Source organism: Miniopterus natalensis, chromosome 1 (assembly GCF_054644295.1).
Source record: "Miniopterus natalensis isolate mMinNat1 chromosome 1, mMinNat1.hap1, whole genome shotgun sequence".
Classification (NCBI taxonomy): Eukaryota; Metazoa; Chordata; class Mammalia; order Chiroptera; family Miniopteridae; genus Miniopterus; species Miniopterus natalensis.
Window position 1 is genome coordinate 145,036,337 of NC_142081.1, and position 19,309 is coordinate 145,055,645.

General features: G+C 41.6%; 1 protein-coding gene across 5 annotated transcripts in view; it reads left to right on the forward strand.

The window, feature by feature from the left end:
- The window catches only part of TSPAN5 (tetraspanin 5), a 160,052-nt gene that overhangs the window by 15,389 nt on the left and 125,354 nt on the right, over positions 1-19,309 (forward strand). Inside the window, exon 2 of one of the 5 annotated variants that reach the window (XM_087826502.1) lies at positions 15,405-15,456. The exons of the other annotated variants lie outside the window; for them this stretch is intronic. The gene's annotated coding sequence lies outside the window, so the exon portion shown is untranslated. The remainder of the gene's footprint in view (positions 1-15,404; positions 15,457-19,309) is intronic. 5 annotated transcript variants of the gene reach the window in all.

Here is a 19,309-nt window from a genome sequence, read left to right on the forward strand (position 1 = left end):
GAAAAGCTACTTAAATGACCATATCACCTCTAAACAATTTCATTTGCATAAAAGACTGAAATTTCATTATCACAGTACATATAAATATGCAAACTAAATGAAATTTTCTTTTAAGTTAAAAATAAAAATGAGAGATCAGTTTTAGTATCTAAGACACAGCAGGAAAAAAGACTATTGTATTTTTTGTTCCTAGAACAAAAATACATATTAGAAAATAAACTCTTTGAACTATGAAATTACTATAATTTAGCTGGAGGCATTAACAGATCATTAATTATTGCCAAGAACCTTCCAAGTGCAGTTTTTAAGTTTTAAGTGTCCATTCTATTGAATTTCCCCCTTTTCTTCTCCCTTCTTTCTGTGACTTTAATTCCAAACTGAGGAGACAGGGCCTTTTGCTTTTAGGAAAGTGAAATCTTTTTCTCACTCTTGAAAAGGTTAACCTGCCGATGAAAGAACAGCAGGTTGGAATTATCTTGAACAAGAATGCAAATATTTAATTCAGTGTTCTTGTGGGCCATTTTAGTGCCCACGTACTGGAACTATCTTTTAATTGGTCTTTTGCAGTCCTGATTATATAATCTTAGAACCTATATGCTGAAAGGGCCCTTAAAAATTACCTAGCCCTCTTAGTTTTTACCTCCCTTCCCCCAAATCTTTTTTCCTCCCTCCGAGCAAAATTCTAAGCAAAGCTCCCAATTTATAGGCCAGGGAACAGCTGCTATTCTGGGAGCTTAGGTCTCAGTGGGCTCAGCCATTCTCGGGCTCGCTGCACGGGGAGTGTGTGTAGAGGGGACAAGGGGAGAGAAGGCATCTGTTCACCATTTACCATTGAACTAGGATGGAGTCGACGTTTGGCCTGTGCAGTCTGTAGGCTGTGTGCACGCCAATTGCCCAAGTTTCCAGGTCCCAGCGCTTTGACGCCATTTAGTTCTAAGCAGTTTTGGCGCAGTCATTTTGATTAACATCAACCTTGCTTATGTTGAGTAAGTATTCAGGTTATTTATTATGTATTACTCTTGTGCTTTGGAATGAGCAGGCTCAAAGTATGCTTCATATGGATTCCATATGTGGCTTTTAAGTTAGCAGAAATGCAAAGGCTTCCAATTAATTTGCACGTAAAGTTGCATATTGAACAGATTAAACTTGATGGCATAGGTATTATTTGAAATTCTTCGTCATCTCTAATATTGTTCATATTTCACTTAAACAAGCTATTAGATGTTTGAAGATTCTGTGGTGATGAACTTAATCTATGAATTCACATATGTCCTATTTGGTTTCTTTTATTACCGAGGACATACACCCACAGAATTTTGTTGTTTGTTTTGCACTGATGAGGTCCAGATAGTATGAGGTGATATTTAAAAAAAAAGGGGGGTTGCTCTTATTTCTAACTTTTCCTGCCCCTGCCCCCCAAAGCTAGGCATTGAATATTGCAGCATGTAAGATGGTGGTTAAGAGACTACTTGGAGTCAAATATTGGCCTGGATACTTCTAAGCTGTGTAACCATGAACAGTTAATGCATCACGCTGAACTGTCCCTTTTGGGCAAAAAGTGGGTAACTATAGTGCCTGCCTCTGGGAAAACTGTAGAGACTCAATGACATGATGCGTGCACCACTGCGAGGGTAAGTGTGCAGTGAATGTTGATGTTGTAATCAAGCGTGGGGTGGATGACTACTCAGCACAGATGCAGGCTTTTGGTTCATTATCACCTAGGAAAGTTGCTGTCAGTGTCCAGGAACCTCAACTTTCAACTTCACTTCCAGGGAAGTACCTGCTGCAGGATAGAACTTGTCACTTGTGCCAAGCTCTGTTGGTTTACTGTTCTCCTTCATTCACTGGAAGAGATTGTATCTCCATGCTTTCCCATGGCAACTGGATCTGTCTGAGAATTTTCTAGCCAGGGCAGCTGCTCTATTCCCCTCTCTTTTGGACCTTAACTTTCTCTCATGTTTAGCTGCAGCTGTCCACCATGCCCACCACTGGCAGGACCTGACCAGCCCTCTGTTTCCGTATCACAAGTGCCAGCATATGTCATGTCTTGCCTAGAGGATCGTTTCTGGCTTTTGTTTTGTTTTTTTTTAATGGCAGTATATGTAGAAAATTACAGTTCCAATAAAAACAATATAAATATCGCTTGAAAAATATGTAAAATATAGTAGATATCCAGTAATTATAGAAATAAGTTAGATGAATCTAAAGTAATTTTCTTCACTTAGGAACAAAATTAACATCCGTTTGGGCCTCTGCAAAAATTTGTTGTGCACAAGTAGGTATGTTTATGATGTTTAATTTATTAATATGTAATTTATTCTGTGATAATTACAGATTTTCTAATTGAATTTGCATTTACATGCTTACAAGTTTTTGTTACAAATGGTGTTTGTGGGCTACTGAGCTTTAAGCAATCAGGCATTTTAAATTGTTTTTCAGTATATGGGAAGTAAAAACTGTAAGTGTGAGAAGCCATTGACATTATAATAAAAGAAAGCTGCTTTCTCCGAAGTTAGTGCCTTTCAGAGTGTGAGCATTTGCCAAGTGGATCTTTGCCTCATTATTTTTCATTTTCTGACCTATCATAAGTGGTTTCTCTTCCTTTAAGTGGATGGATGAATGTCGGGGGAGGGAGGCTGCAAGGGGTGTTTCAGAGGTGAGACCTCCAGTGTAAAGAAGGCCCGTGGGGCCAACATCGAGAGACCGATTCCCCCTTTATTGTGTACAGTTCTGGTTATATAGACTCTAGCAAGCAGCGTGCTAATGCCGCATGCACAGTTGCATTCTGCTGAATCATCATTACATAAGGTCACCATCATGCGCAGGCACAGGATAGCCAGGGTCATGGATGGGACCCCAAGACCTACAAGCCCTTATCAGACACACCTGACAATGATTTCTGGAAGTAAAGTTTTGCCCAGATTGAGATCAGCTTCTATCCTGTCCACTGGTAGTTTATTAGTTTTTAAAAATTTTAGGTACATTTCTAAACAAAGATAAGTTTCAGAGGTGGAGGGGTGAAACAAAGGAGGAGATGCAAAGGCTCTGTTGGGCAGCTGCATTGAGGGGAGATATGCTTGGGGGATCCCAGACTGTACTAATGGACTGAACAATTAAATTATGGGTGTTTCAAAGTACCTTTCCACCGAGGGGCACATGCTGCTGCTTTTACAATTCGTGACATGAAGACCGTAGTGGAAATTCATGTGGAGCAGTTGCTGGGACTATGAACCCCATAACGGTGGTCGTCTCAATTTAGTAATATACACAGGTTGTTGGGAGACGCTCCTCCACAGGTCTCTTGTGTTTTTTTATGTCTTGCTGGGTTTGCCAAGAATGCTCTTTACTGGGCGATTTCTTAGGGTTATGTTTGCAGCGAGCAACCTTGAAGGATGAGGTGATGTCTCTCTTGGGAACAAAGAGCAATCTCACTGCTTAGTATAAACCAGCAGGTTCCCTAAGCACAGGTTCCTCAGCGGTGATGTGAACATAACACAGCACGTGCAGCTTCCATCTGGGCCCCTTAACACCACTCCCATTAGAATTTGGGGGCCAGGAGAACTGACACAGACATGATGCCTGCGTTGCCTGCTATGCTGTGAATAATAAAGTCCTTTGTCTCTGACCCAGGAGTCTTGTGTCTTCTGCCAGCTTCTATGAATGCAGACATACCTCAGTGATATTACGGGTTCCGTTCCAGACCACCACAATAAAGCGAGCCTCGCAATAAAGTGAGTCGTAATTTTTTGTTGGTGGAGCGCCTTGCCTTCAATTTCAAAACATGCTACAGCTGTGATGTGCAGAAAAGCAAAGCACAATAAATCGAGCTATGCCTGTAGTTAACAGGCTAATTTATTACCTTATAGGTAAGGTGAAAGCAAAGCAAGGCCAGACGCAGGTGTACTGTGTAAAAGTTGAATGCACAGCCAGTTAAATGTGTTCAGATGTGTCCTGTTTAGAACATCATAATTACCTGGGCCTAACCTGCAACTGGCGGGGTTAAGAAGGTGATGGTGGGTGGTTCCTCGGAGCTTCTCACGTTTCTAAGACCTGGCGAGGGCTTCTCCGGCACTTTGTCTTTGTGGCACTGGCCAGCACGTCTCCAGGAAACCAAGGCATCTTTGCCGGGAATTGTGGATGCTGAGTTAGAGGTAAGGTGTAAAACTGACACATGTGAGTGGTTGATTTGGAGAGTGCAGAACAACAGCCTTCGGGATTATTGGTGGCAGTGGGAGGACAGCACAGGTTAGGAGCCTAGGCAGCCCCAGCAGGCAGACGGGACAAGATGCGGAGGCTGCCAGACGTCTGGCCCTGAAAGAACAGCCAGAGGTGGGGAAGTGCAGGCCAAGGCATAGGGCCAGAGCTAAGACGGGGCGGGAAGAGCTCGCTTCAGAAGCAACTTGGCTCTGCTGAAATTGGACTAGGGAAGAGAATTTGTTTGCTTTTTGATATTTGCAGAATGAATTTGTTTTCAAGCAATCAGTTAACCAACCTATTGGAAAATGACACTGAGATCACCTCCAAGCTGGTTTAGGCAATTTAGAGAAGCATTCATAATTAACAGCCGTGGCACTGATGAAAGCCAAAGAAAAACATTTGTGCAGAACAGCATTTTGGTTTTTTTTCTTTATAATATATCTGTGAAAGTGTATTTACCTGTTACCTGCAATAGGGATTTGTTCCTTCCCCTGTCAAAAGAATAATGTTTCTGTGGTAATTAAGGTTGACATTAAGATTCTAGGTGGAGAGAGGACTCTCAGAGCTCAAAGAGATGAAATAAGATGTTGTGACCACACTCTCATTAGTTTCTGGCATGAATCTTACTGGGGTTTAGTCAGAACCAAATTTTAAGTAATATTGTTCATTTGTTTAATAATATGTGAAAATTATTAACTGCCTGCAGCCATCAATTTAGATCCATGGTGACTTCTGGAATCTAGCGATTCGTGGCTTAAGTAAAAATTGGTCAGAAAGTGGGTTTTCATGGGGAGCTATCTGAGGGAGTGACCTCTTTTCCCAGGAGCGACCATCCCATATTGCTACGGAGGCTGTGAACCGCAGAACTCCCTGGGATGAGCATAATGCTCCCTGGAGGTATGCAGTGTGGCACTTTGTGTGTGTTAGGCGGTCATCCAAAGGGTTAAATAAGCGCCATATAAAATGGGTGATCCTTTTCAGTCGAATGGGTTCAGGCCTGCTGTTAGTGTGATAAGTACCACCTGGGACTTTCACCCCTTGAAGAGGAACCTGGTGGTGGTCACGGTGGTGCAGGCTGGGAGCTCCCTGCCAAGGGAGAGGGTTTCTCAGTCTGACAAGGACTGTTCAGGTGTTTGGGGACCTTGCAAACTGGGCCAAGACACCTCAGTCCAGGGCCCACTCTTCATTGGGCCCAAGGAGCCCAAAAGACATGGAGTTGCCTGACCTCTGTTATTGTACCCTTGAATTTGTTTGCTTATGTTAATAGATGAATAAGCTTGACCATTCATGTTCAAAATAATTAACTCTCACTTGTAAGTAATCGTCTGTAATTGCCATAAACTCTTGAAACCAGTATATATATTTTTTATCAAAATGAAGACAGTGCCAACTAAATCTTTTCAGTTTCTTAATACAGTTACTTTACTTTTATATATGTCAAGTGTTAACTAGTTTGAATGCACAGATAATAGAGATCATTTTTATATGGAGAGTTATTTTAATTCATACTTCTGCAAGTAATTTTAGGAAATAAAGGCTGAGTATTAACATACAAACTTTTATTCGCCATTCTGAAGTCAGTTTCACATAACACTTCACATTTTACAGGTGGAAATTTTGCAGGTGAATTTAGGATTTAAGTGGCTACAAAGAGTTTGGGAATTCTTAGCTTGACATATTGAAGAGGCTGGATTCTGTTCTGTTTTCTATTTGTGATATATTTCATGAAAATCCAATCTTTGGAATAAGTAGTACAGGGTAATATAGTCATTGTAACTTAGAAGATTCCTTTCCATTTATCAGATTGTCTCAAAGGGAGACTACCAATCTTTTTTTTTTTTTTTTTTAAATATATCTTTATTGATTTCAGAGAGAGGAAAGGAGAGGGATAGAGAGCTAGAAACATCAATGAGAGAGTCATTGATTGGCTGCCTCCTGCATGCCCCCCACCGGGGATTGAGCCCACAACCCAGGCATGTGCCCTGACCAGGAATTGAACCCCGATCACCTGGATCCTAGGTCGATGCTCAACCGCTGAGCCACGCCTGGCCGGGCCCAATCATTTTTAATTCTGTTTAAAAACAAAATTTTTTATTGCACTGAAAAAATAAATGGGGACCTCATGTGATTTTACAGAGTTTCAATCCTAGAAAGGATTTGAGATTTGAATACCATCTCTAAAAATGAAAGGCAAACTTCCTGTGTCACTCAGAAATCGAATTACTTCTTCAACTGTATTATTGGGTGACATTACTAAAGAGGTCACCGGGAACACTGAGAATATTGAGTTGTTTAGGTGAATCGGTCTTGTTCAGATTGTTGAAAGACTCATTGATTTGTGAAAGGGAAAACTGTGGTTGGGTAGTTATAGCATTTGCATTTAATTTTAACATTACGCGAGGGATTTTTTTGAGGCTGTGTGAACAAGATTATAAGGCAACGAGCTTTGCTGTCTTATGTTCAGGCCCCTTTTTTTCTGGCTGAGCCAGGATCTTGACCACCTTCTCACCCCATCACTGGGGTCTTTGGATGTCACCTTTTAATCTTTTTCATGCCTGCCCTCATTAGTCCATCTGTACAAACATTGCCCTGATCTGGGCCTCCATCCTCTGGACTACACTGTCCTGTTGTTTTCTCTGCCTCTTGCTTTCCTCCCTGTGGTCCACTCTTCCCCCTGTGCCTGGGTTCTCCTGTCCCACCTCCGTCCCATCACATCCTTGGTGTAGCCTGAAATCCTCCTGTCGTGTTTTCCAGTGCCCACCTATGTCCTTACCCCTTCCTCCCCTTCCTCTTCTCCCACTCCAGCCCTCTTGCCTTTCTTTTCTTCTTGAATCCTTTCTACTTCAGAGCCTTTACACATGCTATTCCCAAGAGTACGTGGGATTCCCCCCAAAATAGGTTAAGCTGTGGAATATTCTTCATACCACCCAAGACTATTCCTCCTGAGTGTCCATCATAATTAGGCTAGATCATTATTACTTATTTGGGTGATTATTTGTCTGTATTTTACACTAATTATTCGGCCTCAAGAGGCTGGGGCTGTTTTTTTAATGCAACATTGATGGTCACATTAGCACCCAGGGTAGGACCTTTAAAGTGCTCAATAGGTCTTGGTTTTCTGTGACAATTTTGGTTGGTGCCTGTAGCCCCCACGTAATGATGAATAGTGTCTCCCTTTCACTTGGAAAAGCATTCATTTTAAATGATGGTGTATATAGTGATCTTATTTAAAGGGTCCTGAGGATGTTAAATCAGTAAGGTAAAGGGTTCCATTGTCAGGCTTCTAGAGAAGGGAGCCCAGTGCAGGGTTGGGGTGGCAAGGAGCTGTTGCTAAATTCTCATTCTTGCTGAAAATAATTTATGTTGAAACTCTGACAGCATACAGATGTGCATGTTTTTAACATTTTGAAGAGGTAAGAACATTCCCTGTGCACCTGGGATTTTAGAATATGAAAGTGGGACGCATCAAAATTGTTGTAGAAATGGAAAATACACACTGGGTGGCAGTGGGTAGGTACTCCTTCCAGGCAGAGGCTGACACACTTTTGATTGGAAGGGGTTGAGGATACTGTTACACTTTGTTTGACCAGCAAACATGGCCTTTGCTGTTCTCATTCTAGGGTGAGCCAGTTCCAGTTGGCAGTGTGGTTGTTTTGGGGGGAAGGGGGTCTTGTGTGAGCATATGCATCATCTGTGCTTCAGTTTCCCTGCCCATCCGTAGATTCAAAGAAGGTGATGTGTACAGTGTCAGGTGATCTTGTTGAGTTAAGAAAAACTAAAAGGCAGCATGAGGCCCTGGCTTCTAAGGCCTGTGCTGGGCCAGGCCCCTGGAGACTCAGTTTCCTCCTCTCTGACTTGTAGCCCACAAGCACCTGCCTCAGGGAAGGCTCTGAAAAATGGAGCAAGAACATGCTTGGCAAGACACTTTCATATTGCTGGGTTCCTCCAGGGGAAAAGGGCTTTTTGTGACACCAGTCTGAAGATAATTTTTATCAGATTCCATAGCCTGAGGTCTCAAAACTAACAACAGCAGAAAGCCCCTCTCAGGCCTGGCTTCTGTGCAACAGCCCTTGGGCCGAGCCTTGAAGTGGTGGATTCCTTCTTGTTGGTCTTGCAGGGTGGGGCAGGCCTGAGAGATGCTAGAAAACAAAACAAGCATCAAAAAAACCAGACCTTGTGCTGTGTTTGCCTGAGTGCAGGTGTGTCCATTGTGTAGATATAGGCACACTCACCCAGAGTCAGGGACGGAAAATGCATGTGAAGGCCACACGCTTCTGAGATGCTGAAGTGGACCTAATGAGAGTCCAGTGATCGGCTCTGTGAAATTTAATACAGTCTTCCTCGCTTTTCTGCCATCTTTCAGTTTGAAGGTTGTATGTGAGGGCTGCTCTCTGCTTGCTTTTGGAGTTTGCCAGTCGAATGCTTCAGCGAAGCATTTGCAAGGTTTCTCTAATTAATAGTTAAATACCTATAACAGGCCAAATTTGGGTTGGCTGAAAAGAAAGGTGAGATGAGGTCATCAGAATTATGGGATTAATTTTTTAAAAAATTCCTGGCATCTGGTGTTTTGTGCCTACCAGAAATATTCCAGCAAAACCGTGATAATGCCTTTTAACGCTAAGCCTTCTAGATGACAGTTTCTCAGCCAGTGATCAAGCGAGGAGCACTAGAGACTTTGAGTAGGTTAATTCCCTTCCTTGGGGTGACCCAGTGAACTCTTGTTCGCTGTTTGTGCTGAGCACCAGTGGAACGCCATCCTGAAGTCCTTAGCCTGAGAAAACCACTACACCCCACTTTAAAGGGAGGATGTCTTTACATTTCCAGTAATAAATGATTGTCTCAGTAGAACACTTAAATTGCTTTCTCAGAACACTTTTTGTATTCTAAGTGGACTCTAAATTCCTTGAGGACCGAAGCTCTCCTTCCTTCTAGGAACACTGATGCACAGGGAAGCTTGGTGTGGGATTCTGAGGGTTTCACCTTTTCTAAGTCATGTGCACAGCCTCAGTTCCCGAACTGTAATTATGGTACCTTTTCCTTCACTTTGGGATCCTCCCTGTGACTCATTCAATTCAGGGACGTTTACTGAGCATGCAGGCCTGGGACCACAGTACCAGATGATTTCTTCAGATCACCCATGGACTTCAAGAGCTCTCAGTGCTGTGGAGGAAAGACATGCATATTAATATGCATATAAATGGGATGCAGTGCATAAGCCTGAGGATGGGATGACCAGGGCATGCTTCCAAGCAGGTGGGTTGCTGTGTGTTTGAGGAGGGTCAGGGATTTGCTGAGTAGAACAATACCTGTGGTATTTCTCAGCAGCAAAGGACCCCCACCCAACCTACTGGGATGCAGAATTGAGCTGGATGTTGCACATCTGCTATATGCAGCCTAGCAGACTGTGATGGCTTCAGTGCTGTTTTTCTGAGTCCTTGGTTGTTTTTGTCCTGTTCCCATTTACTTTGAGGGCACTTGCAGCCTACCCTGGGGTGTGACTTTCTTTGAACTTGTATAATTGATACTCAGAGGTTACCACTTAGTTTCTCTGTTAGTTTTGTTATCCGACTAGATTTTTCTCTCTCTCAAATGAGTTTGTTTAATCTCAGGCAGTACAGAATTCAGGATAGAACAAGACTGAAGAACACACTTTGGCAGGATCCTGGGCTGGGTTTATTCTGACCTCACAGCTAAGGTTGAATTGGCTGAGTGAGAAGAACTAAGGAGATGAGCCACTGCATGATTATTATTATTATTTTTAAACAAAAGTTTATTTTTCAATGTACAATAGGCTCCAAGATAACACTTCATTGTAGCTATAGGTGGAAACAGATGCTATGGCAGGGAATCCAGATGTTGAAACAGGAATGGAATTAAGGATCACCATTGCCCCAGGCACAAAGAACAGCTCATTTTTTACCAGATGTATAGAGCAGGAGCAGAGTGGACTTTTTGGACATCTTTGACAATCCAATATGCAGTCATTGTTAGCCAAGACAGGTATGTCAAGTGCTATGTCAGGACTGAGTTAAAGGGGCAGATGACATGATACTGGATATAGAGAACCCTAAAGAGTCCAACAAAAAACTACCAGAACTTATAAATGAATTCAATAAAGTAGCAGGATACAAAATATCCAGAAATTGGTTGCATTTTTATACACCAACAATGAACTATCAGAAAGGGAAACTAAGAAAACAATCCCATTTACAATTACATCAAAAAAGTACCTAGGAATAAATTTAACCACGGATGTAAAAGACCAGTACTCAGAAAATTATAAGACACTGAAGAAAGAAATTGAAGATACAATAAGTGCCAGCGCATACCATGTTCATGGATAGGAAGAATTAACATTATTAAAATGTCCATACTACCCAGAGCACCCTATAGATTCAGTGCAGTTCCTATCAAGATGCCAATGGCAGCCCAGCTGTTGTGGCTCAGCAATTGAGCATCGACCTATAATCCAGGAGATGGTGGTTCGATTCCTGGTCAGGGCACATGCCCCAGTTGTGGGCTTAACCCCCAGCAGGGGACGTGCAGGAAGCAGCCAATCAATGACCCTCATCATTGATGTTTCTATCTCTCTCCCTTCCTCTCTCTAAAATCAATCAAGACATATTAAAAAAACAACAACCAATGGTGTATTTCACAAAACTAGAATATTCCAAATTTTATATGGAACCACAAAAGACTGAGTAGCCACAGCAGTCTTGAAAAAGAAGAACAAAGTTGGAGGAATCATGCTGCCTGATATCAAACTATACTACAAGGCCATAGTAATCAAAACAGCATGATATTGGCATAAAAACAGACACATAGATCAATGGTGCAGAATAGAGAGCCCAGAAATCCATGCCTTTATGATCAATTAATATTTGATGAGGGGAGGGGAAGGAAAAAAATTTGACAAAAGAGGCAAGAACATATAATGGGGTAAAGACAGCCTATTCAGTAAATGGTGTTGGGAAAACTGGACAGATTCATGCAAAAAAACCCAAAAAAAACAAAACTAGATCACCTTCTTACATCATTCACAACAATAAACTGAAGGTGGATTAAAGACTTAAATGTAAGACTCGAAACCATAAAAATCTTGGAAGAAAACAGGCAGTAAATCTTGGACATTTCTCTTAGCAATATTTTTTCTGATATATCTCCTTGGGCAAAGGAAACAAGAAAACAAACAAATGCGACTACATCAAACTAAAATTTTTTGCACAGCAAAGGAAGCCAACAAAATGAAAAGCCATTGATGGGCTTGTCTTTCACCAGTGATACATTTAATGGGTAAATACCCAAAATTTATAAAGTACTTCTAAAACTCAGCATCCATACAAACAATCCAATTAAAAAATGGACAGCGGATCTGAACAGACTGACACTTCTCCACAGAGGACATACAAATGGCCAATAGACCTAAGAAAATATGCACAATGCCGCTAATCATCAGAGAAATACAAATTAAAATCACAATGAGAGATCACCTCTCACAATGGCTATCTTCAATAAATCAACAAACAAGTGTTGGTGAGCCCTGACTGATATTGCTCAGTGGTTAGAGCATTGGCCCAAGCCCCAAAGGGTCATGGGTTCAATTCCCAGTCAAGGGCATGTACCTGGGCTGCAGGTTTGAGCCCCAGCCAGGTTTGGGTGTGTGGGGGAGGCAACCAATCACATTGATGTTTCTCTTTCTCCCCCTGCACCCCTTCCACTCTCTAAAAAAATCAGTGAAGCCTGGTTGGGCGTGGCTCAGCGGTTGAGCGTTGACCTGGGATCCAGGCGATTGGGGTTCGATTCCTGGTCAGGGCACATGCCCGGGTTGTGGGCTCGATCAATGACTTTCTCATCATTGATGTTTCTATCTCTCTCTCCCTCTCCTTTTCTCTCTCTGAAATCAATAAAGATATATTTAAAAAAAAAAATCAATGGGAAAAATATAATTGGGTGAGGGTTAACAAAAACAAACAAACGAAAAAACAAGTGTTGGGGAGGATGTGTAGAAAATGGAACCCTCTTACACTGCTGGTGGGAATGCAGACTGGTGCAGCCACTGTGGAAAGCAGTATGGAGTTTCCTCAAAAAATTAAAAATGGAACGGCCTTGTGACCCAGCAAATCCACTTCTGGGAATGTATTTGAAGAAACCCAAAACACGAATTTGAAAGAATATATGCACCCCTATATTCATTGCAGTGTTATTTACAATAGCCAAGACTTGGAAGCAGCCCAAGTGCCCATAATTAGATGAGTGGATAAAAAAAGCTGTGGCACATTGACACATTGGAATACTACTCGGCTGTGAAAAAGAAGGAAACTTTACCTTTTGTGACATCATGGACGGACCTGGAGAGTATTATGCTAAGTGAAATAAGCCAGTCAGAGAAAAACAAATACCATATGGTTTTGTCTTATATTTGGAATCTGATGAACAAAATAAACAAAATAGAAACAGGTTCATAGATACAGAAGATAGACTGACAGCTGTCAGGGGAGCCAGGTTGGGGGCTAAGTGAAAAAGGTGAAGGCATTAAGCAAAAATACATCATAGACACAGACAACAGCATTGTGATTACTAGAGGGAAAGGGAGGTGGGGGGAGGTAGAGCAGGGTAAAGGGGGAGTAGATGGTGCTGGAAGGGGACTTGACTTTGGTTGGTAAACACACAATACAATACACAGATGATGTATTACAGAATTGTATACTTGAAACTTACTTAATTTTATTAGCCAATGTCACCCTAATAAATTCAATAAAAACCCACAAGCAATATTTGCAAAGCTCAATAAGGTAAAGCACAATAAAAAAAAAAGACTGAGTTAATGGGGTGTAATTAACACCTTTAGAAGGGGTCCTGGACACCCCAAACCACAAGTCTGGACTCTTTGGGTGAGGATGCCACCTGAACACTGATATGAGTGGGACCTCCACCCTGGGTTGGATGTAAGGACTCAGAGCACCCAGCACTGGAGCCTGGCTGTCCCACGAGTCACTCTCAGAGCCCTGCCAGACTTCCACTCCACCTGCAGACACGGCCTGTGACCAGGACGTCACACCAAACTCTTGCTCTGTTGGCTTCTATTGTGTAAGGTCCCCCTCTCTTGTGTAACCTTCGTGTGACTCTCTTGGCTTATTGGGGCCATCTCCTTTAATAAACCTGGCATTGTGGAAAGACACAAACGTGTGTGAGTGACTCCTTTCAGGGATGCTCTCTTGCTCACACCACCAAATGTCTTAATTCCACCTGTGGCGAGGGGGCCCTTCCCCAAGGCCTGGCATTTTTCCTTTTGCTTCTGCTTGAATGCCTTATTTCATCCATCTCGTCAGCCTGCCTCATGGGCTTCTTGCCACCTTCTTGGCCAGTCTTGGCACCGGCCCCCCCTTCTCCAGACCTGCCATCGGAAGCTCTACCCAGTTAGATTTTTAAACTCGGTGAGTGCAGGTCCACCCCACCCGTATCAAGCCCAAATGCAGCCAGTGCATACAGCGGGTGTCTAGGAAGGCTACTTGAGTATTTTTTAGGTCACTATTACCTGGCTCTATCAGTATGACAAGACAGTTCAGCAGTGACACTCTTAAGTATAAACAGTGTCAGATTTTTTCGTTTTAAAGAAAGCACAAGTTTGTGGTCAGCAGCATATCACCAATTTGATGTTCATTCATTCATTCTCTGCCTTTTGGAATAATACTCGTCTTTTCCTACATTGAGTGCTTTTAAATGTTGCATTTTTACTATACGGGAGGATTTTACTCTTTAAACTTGATAATTTGATAAATCCGAATCTCTTTGGTACTGGCTTAGAGCTAATTCTTTTCTATTAAGTACTTCTTAGGGTAGTTGACCATAAACCATTTGAGAAATCACTACTTTTATTAATGACTTCTGAGATGTGGCAGAACTAAAGTTGATGATAATGGAATGTGCTTTCATAGAAAACCCTGAGACTGCTTCACTCTGCAAAGCAGGGCAGAGATGAAGATGTTACAAAAAAAAATCACTTATCCACAATTTATGTAGGTGTATCAAGTAATACAAGGCTGGACAATAGAGATTACTTCTTTTTAAATCGATGTGGTGGGCACTGTTCTAAGTGCTGCTTGTGTATATTAACATCCGGTCCTCCCAGTGACCACATGAGCTGTTTGCACTGTTCTTCCTCACACTGTACTGATGAGGACATTGAGGCACAGAGAGGTATGCCTGGCCCATGGACACGGCCATGCGCCCACCAATGACCCCTCTGCGACCGAAGACATTCCAATATATACAATACAGTATGCAACTGGAAGACTGGGAAGTATTCAGAGAGAAGCTTCCAGTCATTCTTTTGACAGTTAATTGTTTATGACAGTTAATTCTTTGGACAATTAATTGTTTCCATTACAGTATGTGTGTGTTTATGATAGTGTTCCTTTTTAAAATTGCGGTGAAAAATGCGTAACTATGATGGTTAGTGTTGAACTCATTTAGAGGGCTCCTAAAACAAATAACTTCATGTTTTGATAAGCTAAGAGACTTTCAGAGCATTTCTGTTCTCCAAGCAAAGTGGTTTCAGTTAAAAATAATAAACTTTGTCATCTTGCCATTGTTGCTTGTGAGCGTGCCTTTGGAAAAACCGTGAATGTAGTTTATACATAATTAACTTACGCTTTCTCTCTGAAGTCTTTTTACAGCAGAATGTATAAGGTACAGCTTAGTTTTGGTATCCTAGCAAGTTGGGTGTTTTGTTGGTTTTTAAAGCTGGGGTTGCAGATTCCTGTGCTCAGAGGAACCAGACAGAAAACCAAGTCACTGAGAGTCAGAGGTAGGAATGTGATTGGAGCAACAGGAGTGTGGTCAGGACACCCATGCTTCTGCCCTGTGTAGGGGGAGCTGATTTCCTCCCGCTGATGGTTGACCAGGGGACATGCACCTCTGTTGCCAGATCTAATCATTTTTCCAGGAGAGGTTGGAACTCTGTATTTTTTAAATGAGAAATTTCTCAGCTCAGTGCTTTGGAAGAAAATTCAAATTTTACACAAACCTATACCAGAGAGTGTGGTGGACCCCCCACACAGCGGAGAGTGGGGAATTTAGAATGAGCTTGGAATCTATTCGTGGACTCCCCTGCTGTGGCATTGACTCCTGCTTGGGTTTGCCTGTAGTAGCTGTATCCCTGAAAATTTGTATGCAAGTTAATTTTTTTTTCTGTATTTTAAAACTAGCCTTGTTCCATATCGTGGAAAATCAGAGGACTTCTGATGAGTCTTTGGCACAGTGAGTGATCAATGTATTTGTTTTGTGTGTTTGTACTTCCTGTGTTTAAAATGGGGGCCACTGTTAGACACTGTGTCCGACTGGAGTTGAGGTCGTTAGCTGGGCACGCTTTGGGTACTTGGATTCTTATGGCTGTGGTGTTTGTTGTAATGAGGTGAGAACTGTCAGGGGAGCTGTAGATGCTTGGAAGAGTGTTCAGTCCTTAATACTTGTATCTAAATTCTAGGCATGTTGCCTGTAACTTCCAGTTTCAAGAAAATCTATGTCAATCTGTTTCTTTATAACCCAGTGCTATTGCTATGACTCTCACCCCCCTTGTTTTATATTCAATCATTCTCTTTGGCTCACAACAGCAATCCAGTCCAAAGATTTACTTTTTCTATTTCCAACCCCATCATTATTTTTATGTAAAAAGTGTGTTTTGAGTTACAACGATTCATGGAGATCAAGCTTCTACTCTGTAGGGAGAAGAGAGATGTCATTTATTCCAGAGTTTATTCAGAAAGATGTCCTGCCGCCTGCTGTGTTTCCACTGTAATCCAGGGGGTTTATTTGTGTTCCACTTAAAGAAAAATGGCCATATGTGGGCTGACTCCAAGCCAAGATGGTATAGGCCCAAAGTTCCTGGAGGAATGGGGGAGTAAGGAGGAAATATTTGAAAGAAACAGTCTTTTTTTTTCTCCCTGTATTATTCATTAGGAGATTCATTTACAGATTTTTTAATGCATTACATTTCTCATGATTCTAGTTCCTTTTGTTTTCCTAGCCCCGCCCCTCCATTTTCTTCTTTTGAAACAATTTCAAACTTATAGGAAAGTTGTAAGATTACAGGGTGTCCCCCCAAAATATGTACACACTTTGAATGATTATAAAGTCAATGTTTATTAACATACAGTTCATTTTCAAAATTTAAAAGAATCTACAGAAATGCATAATTTTTTTTGTCAATGCCTGTTTTCAAACTGATGACCAACTCTCTTGGTCCAGGCACTGCTGATAACACGAAGCAATGGAATCGCAAACATCTAGAATCGTTTCATTCGGTATTTGTGTGCCCTCAATTCGTCGACTGTTGCCGGTTCTTTTATGTATCCCCATAAAAAAAGTTCCAGTGGCACGTGAGGATAAATTTTCTTTGTTCAAAGCTTAGTCTGGCTTCACCCATTATTTCAAATCAGTTAAACCTGAAAAAGAGTGAAAATTAAGTGAGTTATCAGCCGTTAAAGTGTGTACACATTTTTTGGGGGGGGGGGCACCCTATATTTTAAAAAGCTCCTCTACACCTTTACTGAAAGACTCCAAGTTTCTTCAGTTATCCCAAAAGTGCAGAAGGGTCCCATGCAGGAGCACACATCACACCCATTGTCACATCTTCCTAGGCCCCTTCAATCTGGAAGAGTCCCTCTTTCCTTCCTTGTCTTTCACAATATTGACATTAAAATTTTTTTAATATATATAAATCTTTGATTTCAGAGAGAGGAGGGAGGGAGAGAGAGGTAGAAACATCAGTGATGAGACAGTCATTGATCGGCTACCGCCTGCATGCCCCCAACTGGGGATGGAGCCTGCAACCTGGGCATGTGCCCTGACCAGGAATCGAACCATGATCTCCTGGATCCTAGGTCAACGCTCAACTGCTGAGCCATGCCCGGCTGGGCAACACTGACATTTTTGAAGATCACAGGCCAGTTGTTACATAGAATATCCTCCCTTCCCTTAGAAGGTGTTCTCTGTTCCTCCTTCAAAACTGAGCTCGTGTTACCTTCTGGGAGGAGAGCTGGGCTGCTTTCGTGAGGAAGTGGTCGCTCTCCCCTCTAGATTCCTGTAACACTCTATTAATACCTTTATATTCATTCATTGACTCATTCATTCGGTAAATACTTTTTGACTTCTGTGTGCCAAGTGGGATACATTTAAGAACAAAACAAGTATTTGATAAGTATTTTGCACAGTTGTCTGTCCTGTTTGGCATATAGAAGGGACTCGGTGGTTCTCAAACTTGATTTAAGACTTACATGGGCTGTTTGTGAGTGATGCTGATTTCTTCACTAGAAACTAGAATTCATTAGGTCTCACCTGTGTTGTTAACAGCCACCCCCAGGTGATTCTCATGTGGATGGTCCTTGAGCCACAGGTTGATAAATACAGTCATAAGTGATTATGGAATGAGTAAATAATTGGTTTATGGAAAATCCTTTAGAGATACTTAAATATGAAGTGTTTCCACTCTTATTGCTTTATTTTTTAAAAAACATATTACTGAATTTCAGAAATATATATATGGCAGTATAAATTTCCTCTTAACAACTTATCTAGTACAAAATGATCTAACTATGCAAGGCTTTTTTAAGAGATGTGTATTTGCCCTAGCTGGTTGGGCTCAGTGGTTAGAGCGTCGGCCTGAGGACTGTAGGGCCCTGGGTTCAATCCCAGTCAAGGGCACGTACCTTGGTTTCAGGCTCGATCCCGCCAGGGCAAGTGCAGGAGGCAACCAATCGATGTGTCTCTGTCACATCAATGTCTCTTTCTCTCTTTTTCTTTCTCTCTCCCTTCCACTCTGGAAAGCAATGGAAAAAATATCCTCGGGTGAGGATTTAAAAAAAATAAATCCTCGGACCAGTTTTTCTGCCTCTAAACGTTATTTCAGGAGGACTGAATAAATGCTTCTAATAGTATTCATTCACAAAGAAGCTATTAATGTATTCTAGAGGAAATTGGATTCAGGGAGTAGGCTGGGTGAAGCCATTAACGATATAAATGAGTATTTTAGTTACAAATGAATATTTAGGTCCAAATGACTATTTTGGAGCCAGAGTAGCCCAGATCTGGCTTGGCATTTTATTGCACCAGAGGTCCATGGGACGTGTGTCAGAGGAGCCCTGGAAACAGGGTTAAGTGCAAAGCATTAAGGGACTTTTGTTTCTTCTCCTTGGCAAAGTTCAATCTTGCATGGGTAATCTTGGAGTGAACATGAAAACAAGTTGTGCCTTGTTTAACCGTGTAATGTCGTGGTCAAGAGCATGTTCTTTGGGGCCAGACTGGCTCTGAGTCCTCCTATGAACTCTCAGTGCAACTCATATGCCTCAGTTTCCATGTAGGAGGGAAGTAATAGCACCGACCTCACAAGCTCATTGTGAGGATTGAGTTAATTCCCATAGGTAGTTAGAAAGGGGTCTGGCATATTGTAAGCATTCAACAATTATTAGCTTTTTCTCCGCCTCCCCCTCCTATTCTTCTTCTTATTATATTTCAGTGCTTTCAAATCATATTTTGCCTTCTGGAATACAAATGTTCAGTGATTGCTGTTTTGGGATAAGTGTAGTTATTGGTTGTGCCTAAAAATATGCTCATTTGTGCCTCGTACATATGAGGGATTTAAAGTCTTCAGGGTAGTGTTTGTCCTGCGTATTTATGATTAATATTTTCTGGAAGTCAGTTGCTACCAGTTATGTAACTTTTTTCCCTTCTATAAAAAAGGTGCTCATTCTCGCTTTAGGGATGTGTTGAGAGAATTAATGAGTAAGTTAATGTTTGTGGTTCTATCCCATTAGGTTCTTTTTTTTTTTCTTTTTTTGATCGTTAATGTAGATTTTACTTTATTCTTCTTTTAACCATTAAGTTCTAATTAGCATTAGTTACTGCTCTTATAGTCTCTCCAAGTACCATCATCAAACTGATTCTCTGACCCAGGGACATCGAGAGAACTTTTTCTAGTGCATTGAGGGGAATGATGTTTTATAACATTTGCTGTTTTATTACTCCCTGTATCTGAAACAGCATCAACCTTATTCCCCGTCTCTAAAATTTTTATACCTCTCTGACAACAACAGAAACAAAATTAAGTAACTTCTTA